This window comes from Mustela lutreola, chromosome 3 (genome assembly GCF_030435805.1).
Source record: "Mustela lutreola isolate mMusLut2 chromosome 3, mMusLut2.pri, whole genome shotgun sequence".
Lineage (NCBI taxonomy): Eukaryota > Metazoa > Chordata > Mammalia > Carnivora > Mustelidae > Mustela > Mustela lutreola.
In genome coordinates, this window is record NC_081292.1 from 109,049,913 (window position 1) to 109,056,840 (window position 6,928).

Below are 6,928 nucleotides of genomic sequence, written 5' to 3' on the forward strand. Positions count from 1 at the left end.
TTATACCACAGAGTCTGGTACAGGACCTGGAACAGAGCCCGGTACAGAGTCTGGTTCAGGGTGGGAGCTGGCAAACATATGCAATGACCAGTGTCCTTATCAGGAGGAGGCAGAGGGACATTTGGAAGAGAAGAGGGAGAAGGGATGTGATGATAGAATCAGGGAGAGCAAAGGTGAGGTGACCCAAAGCCACAAGCCCAGGAATGAGAACAGCCTCCAGAAGCTGGGAAAGTCAACCAAATGGTCATGGCTTAGAGCTTCCCGAGGGAACACGGCCCTGGTGATGCCTTGATTTGGAATTACTGAGACTCATTTCAGACGTCTAGCCTCTAGTATTATTGCAAAAGAACAAATGTGTGCTATTTTAAGTTACCAAGCTTGGGTTCATTTGTTACAGCAACAATGGGAAGCTAATACAATGTGTTAAAATATTGACCTCATACATTTAGTTCTGAGTTTCCCTCCATGTACATACTACACTCACTGTTCCAGCTTGCCTGAAAACCCCAGGAGCTAAGTTCTGTCCTTCCCCTTGTCCACAAACACTTTGCAGCCTGCTCTGGGTCACCTCTGGTGCCTTTGCCTATGGCCATCTGCCCCTGCCAACAAGCAAGTTCGAAAAGGGCTGGTTCTCTGGGGCCAACGCATGTACTGATGTGTCTCCTCTGGCTGCCTATGGACATCAAGTGCAAGCCCAGCTGATAAGAAGCAGCCCAGCCCCCAGCACCACCAGCAGGAATGCAACCCCCCAAGTGTGTGGCTGCAGCTCTCTGGGTGATCTGGGAGTGTAGCTGGGGACCACAGGCATTTGTGCATGGAATGTCAGCTGGGGTCAATGGCCAGTATAAAAGGAAGCCCCGATTTTATTACGGGACTAGTCCTAGGCAGAACCCAGGGAGGAGAGATTGCAGGAAAGCCTCCTGAAAGCCCCAAAACTCCTAGTTCTCTCCCCCGTTCACCCCTCACTGTGCCAGAATGGTCACCATTTGTTCATTCATGCAACAAGTAGATGCTGGGCACCTCCTAGGTCTTGGGCATTATGCTCAGAATTAGGGTCCATGGAAAAAGAAACTGAAGCCTACTAGATGTCCACACTCTAGATGGGGAGCTAGACCTACAAGCAAAACACAAAGGCACACACACATGTGGACACACAAGCACAAAGACCGTGGGCTAAGCAATTTAGGGGTAAACGGGTAAGTGACCATGGTGCACCACCCAGGTGAGGGGAGGCAGACTGTACCCCAGAGCAAAGGACATTTAAGTCAGACAATAAAGGGTGAACAGTGGTTTTGAGGTAAGGGGTGGAGAGACCTCTTCATGAAGGGAATGAGCATTAGCCAAGGCACAGGGATGAAGGGGTGTGGTATGTTAGGGAAGGCCCTTATAGTTCCATGTGGCTCACGGATGAGGAGGCCTGAGAGAAAGGATGGGCGCAGTGTTCAGTGTTCGAGCTCCAGCTTAGCTGTTTCCCAGTGGTATAATTTTGGGCAAGTGACTTCATCTCTGTGCCTCAGTCCCCTTATATATTAAAGTAACATAATGATATCTCCCTCCCATGCTGCTGTGAGGTTAGTGTGAGTTCATACATGTAAAGGGCTGAGCACCGTCCCGGGTAAGTAGGAAGTTGGTTCTCATTACACATTGGCTATTAGCCCCATGACCAGTCTTTTTTTTTTTTAATATTTTATTTATTTATTTGACAGAGATCACAAGCAGGCAGAGAGGCAGGCAGAGAGAGAGAGAGAGGAGAAAGCAGGCTCCCCACTGAGCAGAGAGCCCGACGTGGGGCTCGATCCCAGGACCCCAGGATCATGACCTGAGCCAAAGGCAGAGGCATTAACCCACTGAGCCACCCAGGCGCCCCAACCAGTCTTTTTTTTTTTTTTTTTTTAAGATTTTATTTATTTATTTGAAAGAGAGAGAGAGAGCGCATGTGCGCAGAAGAAGGGGAGAGGGAGAGAGAGAAGCAGACTCCCCAATGAGCAAGGAGCCCCCATCCCAGGACCCTGAGATCATGACCTGAGCCAAAGGCAGAGGCTTAACCAACTAAGCCACCCAGAGGCCCTCATGTTAGATCTTGTATGTTGTCATGACAGAAATGACAATGACTGATCTAGAGCCATATTTTATACTTTACAGAGTTCCTTACAAAGGACATTATATTTAATCTTCATGATGACTCCAGGAGATTGGTATTGTTTTTCCTATTTTTGTGGGTGAGAGAATTAAAATGAAGATCAAGGGACTGGTCCAAGGTCACACAGATTTTGCATGGCAAACTGGAGCGGGAAAGGATGTCTCCGGTTAGAACGTGTGGCTCATACCTATTACGTTCCATGGAACTTTATCCTACTTGTAGGCACTGCGGGGCTCAGGGGCTTTCTAAGTAGGAAAGCAAAGTGTCAGAATTGTTTTTTAGAAAGGACACCCTAAAAACACAACCAGATAACAAACATAAAAATATTCAAATCCACCAATAACCAAAGAAACGAGATGCTATTAATTTTCTTTTAATGTAGAATGCTTCACAAATTTGCATGTCATCCTTGCCCTCGGGCCGTGCTAATCTTCTCTGTATCCTTCCAATTTTAGTATATGTACTACCAAAGTGAGCACAAGACTACTAATTTTTAAATGAAAGTACCCAGCACTGGTAAAGGTATGATATAACAGGCAGCTTCATAAATGTCTTGTGCGTAAGACACTTGGTATCACCCTTCTGCGAAACAATTTTGTGTTATGTTCCAAAGACCTGTATAAGAACCAGATGTTTGAAAAACCAAAGGAATAAACAAACAAACAAAAAGCAGAAACAGACCCATAAATACAGAGAACAAACTGATGGTCCCCGGAGGGGAGGACGTGGGGGATGGGCAGAATGGGTGAAGAGGAGTGAGAGTTACAGACTTCCAGTTATGGGATGGGTAAGTAACAGTGATGAAAGGTACAGCACAGGGAATATGGTCAATAGTTGTAATAAGGTTGTATGGGGACAGATGGGGCTACAATGGTGGTGAGCCCCAGATAACATATAGACTTGTGGAATCACAAGTACTTGTGCTGTACACCTGAAAGTAATGTAATATGTGTCAAGTATACTTTGATAAAATAAATATGTAAATGAGTAAATTAATAACCCAGATGTTTAAATTTATAATGCTACTAGTAAGACCTAATCCTTAGAAGAAATCCAAAATTTGAGAAAGCTTCATGTAGGAAGTTGTTTATAATAGCAGTAAAGTGTCAGAAAAAACAGTAAGTAAGTAAGAACATTGCATATCACAGATGCTTTTGAAATCATCTTAAGTTGGGGCACTCTGGGTGGCTCAGTTGGTGAAGCATCTGCCTTCAGCTCAGATCATGATCCTAGGGTCCTGGGCTCGAGCCCCGAATCAGGTTCCTTGCTCAGTGGGGAATCTGCTTCTCCCTCCCTCTGCCTGCGGCTCCTCTTGTTTGTTCTCTCTTTCTCTCTAATAAATAAAAAAAATCTTTAAAAAAAAGAGAAATTATCTTAAGTAAAAAATAATCATGAATAAAAGCACTGGTTAATGTAGTACCATCTGAACCATATAAAAATAAGAACAGGAAAAGAAGTTAGAATATGAACCGTGGTAGTCTTTTTTGAATAATTGGATTTTTTTTCCTTCTCCTATCTTCACTATTTTTCTAAGACTGTGTCCTATGTAGATATTACTTTTATAATTAGGAAGAATAATTTTATTTCAAAATTGAGAAAAACTTCACCACAGATATTTACTTCTTTCAGTGAAGAGAAGGATTTCCAAAAAATTTTAACCGACTCTTAGGTCGACTCCCAGTATGGCAGACAGATAATAGGAAAGCAGGTGTGAATCAAGTAGGACTAGGGTCCCAGCAGCCTTGTCCCCCAGCCCAGCCAGAGGCATCCCAGGGCATAAAATAAAAAGCAGCCATGAAGGCAGCCCCCTGGTTTCATAGCCAGCTCATGCTCTCTCTCTCTCCAGGCAGGCTCTGGGAGCTATTACTGTCTCTGGGTCTGGCTCGGTGCACCAGGCAGTGCGCATGAGCACAGCACCCTGGCTGGAGAGAGAAGGATGAGATTCAGAAGCTCTGGAGCCCAGGGCAAGCACGAGAACTGTATCGACTTCCCCAGCATGCAGTCACCTCGTGAGGTTCTGGGGACCTCTCCTGCCAGCTGCAGCCATGGCTTGACCTCTTGGAGTCAGATGGCCAGTGTGGCTCTCATGCTCTTCAACTTAGCAGCTGCGGCCTACGGAGAACGGGCATCAGAGAGCACAGTCCTGGACCCAGCCCTGACAACGAGGGCTGACTGCTTCCAGCCACGCATCTGGCACTCTGTAACATCCCAAGATTCGAATCGACGGGGCTTTTGAAAAACCTAAGTTTCATCCAAAGAGCTGTCTGTGTTCTTTTTTTCCTCCATCCCCTGCCCAGTTGAGTCCTACCGCATCCCTCTCTCTAAATGTGAGAGAAAGATTTCTACTATGGGGGTGCTGCTCAAGCAAGGGCTAAAACAAGATTGCCTAGTGCCTTTGTAAACCACCCGCCTCCCTCACGTTACAGCAACTGCGCTTAGAAAGAGAATTAGTCCAAATAACAGTTTTCCTGTGGCATTAATGTTTCTACAGTAAGCCACGCATGAGGCGTGCTCAGCCTGGTGAATTTTCTATCAGTTCTGGGAGTTACACATTTTAACCCAAATAAATATATTTGGCTCAGTATCAAACGAAAAAAAAAATCATTCTTAAGCTTTTCCTTTCTTTCTTCTGCAAGAGCCAATGAACTTCACACACAGAAAAAGGGCATCTACTCCATGCCCAACTCCCAATGTCTTCCACCTGAGATGAATTTAATTTCAGGGGCCTCAAATAATTAAACCTAAATGAAGGTATTAACTGTGAGGGAAATAGAAAGTTCAAGTCTTCGACTCTTCTGGCTGTCGCAGAGGCCTCCGTATGATACAAAGGTGCAGACCCAAGCCCCCCAGGTCCATCCATCTTGTTTTCGTGCAAAGGGCAGCCCTAAAGACAGTCCATCTTTTCCTGCCAAGGCTTTTAGGCTCCATGGCACCAGCGGCACAGGGCTAACCCATCCCTAGGACAAAAGAAACAAGCCAAGAATCACGTCCTTCTCGAGAAGCTCAGTTAAATGAAACTACATGGGAACTGACCCCAGATTTTCTTCCTCTCACACTTTTTCTTACTTCCTTGTGGCACCAACCACCAGATGAATGACTCCAGACACCCAGTCCCGCCCCTCATGATGGCATTCCTCGCTGGAAAAAGCCTTCAGGGACTTAGAGCATCCGTCTAGACTCCTTAGCGTGGTTTGTGAGTCCTAGTTTGATAATAATCCTCAAAATTATAATACAAGTAGCTGGCACTTACTGAAACATCTCTCATGTGCCAGGCATTTGTGGAATATTATTTTACGTAACATTATTCTCATGACAACCCCAGGATGAAGGTTTTACGATCTCCATTTTATGAAAAGAAAAGCAAGCCCAATATGGTAAATGGTCTGACCTCTGATAAATGGCGGGGACAGGGTTCAAGCCCAGGCTACTCTGACTCCAGGAATTCTCCCTTTTCACCACCTGGCTATTCAGTTGGAGCGCATGGAGGGGCAGTTCAGGGGAGGGAAGTGGCAGGGGGAGGAGGAGCGAGAATCAGGATATGTCTTTCTTCTCCATCAGCCCTGAGCAAGAACAATGCGAGTGAAATGTAGTATTTCATTTTATCATGCAATGAGCATAATTAGGAAACAATGAGGAATGACAACTAATAATGAACCTTGTTTCTTCCTAATTAAAATTTAACGATTGTATTTCTGCCATTATTGCCCAGAGCAGCAGCGTAAGCTGCGCGGTAACAAGGCCAACTCGGAAAGGAGGCAGCCCGACTTCACAGATGGCTCAGCACAGCCCTGCCCGGGCATGCCAACAAGGTACCTCTCCACAAGTGGCTGCTGGCTGCCCTTGTGGCCCAGACACACGGGGCAAAATAATCCAGACAGGCAGAAGAAACAGTGGTTTCCAAATCACCATAATAAACAACTGGTAAGTCTGGTAATTCTGTGAATACAGTAGGGAAAGGATAGGCTCCGGTGACAGACAAAGCTAGGACAGACAAAGCTACGGACCCAGCCAGCTACTTGCTGTGTGATCTCAGGCAAACCGATTAGCCTCTCTGAGTCAGTTTCTCCATCTGTGAGTGAGCGGGAAATGCCTCGGGGTGGTGCCGCTGTGAGCGGTAAATGATGTAAGAGAAACATGGTGCCAGACTCTCCACGTGGTGGCAATCATCGTCGGAGGCTCCCCAAAACCTTTGGATATTGCCTGCATTCTAATCCTTCATGTAAAACCTGCCGTCCATCAGAGACTAACCAAAACTACATTTCTCATTCTTGCACACTAGTGATCAGAATATAAATGGCTATGACTTCTTACAGGCAATAGTTTACGTATGGACATGCTTGGTAGTCCAGCAATGACATTGCTAGAGATTTATCTGAGGACATAGTCATGGATATAAGTAAATAAGTAAAATTTAACTATAAGGATATTTGTTTAACTATTCTTTGGGATATTAAATACAATAAAAATACTTTTACATATTAAAAAAAAAAAAAAAACAAAAACCTACATTTCCCAACTTTCATTGCCCGGAGGAACAAACTCGCTGTTTAACTGGACAGTTCAGATGGCTTAGCAGAGTTATAGGGTGGATGAGGCGGAGCCTGAGTCATGTTTTGCTGGTTCAGAGGGCCGTGGCCTCACTGTGGAGGAGATGGTGAAGGTGGCCAGTTCCTGACGACGGCACTGATGGCAGCCTCTTTGGTAAGCGGTTCTGCTGGAAGTGCTAGGAGTTCCTCCAGAAAGGCCTGCCTAGAATCTGTTTCTTCAGTTGGCAATGATTCTGTGCAT

The 6,928-nt window shown here is 45.4% G+C and overlaps 1 non-coding gene across 1 annotated transcript; it reads right to left on the reverse strand.

Annotated features, from left to right (window-relative positions):
* Positions 1–2,512: 2,512 nt before the first annotated feature.
* Positions 2,513–2,619, reverse strand: LOC131828322 (U6 spliceosomal RNA). Its single transcript, XR_009352347.1, has one exon. It is a non-coding gene; the product is annotated as a U6 spliceosomal RNA (small nuclear RNA).
* Positions 2,620–6,928: the final 4,309 nt, after the last annotated feature.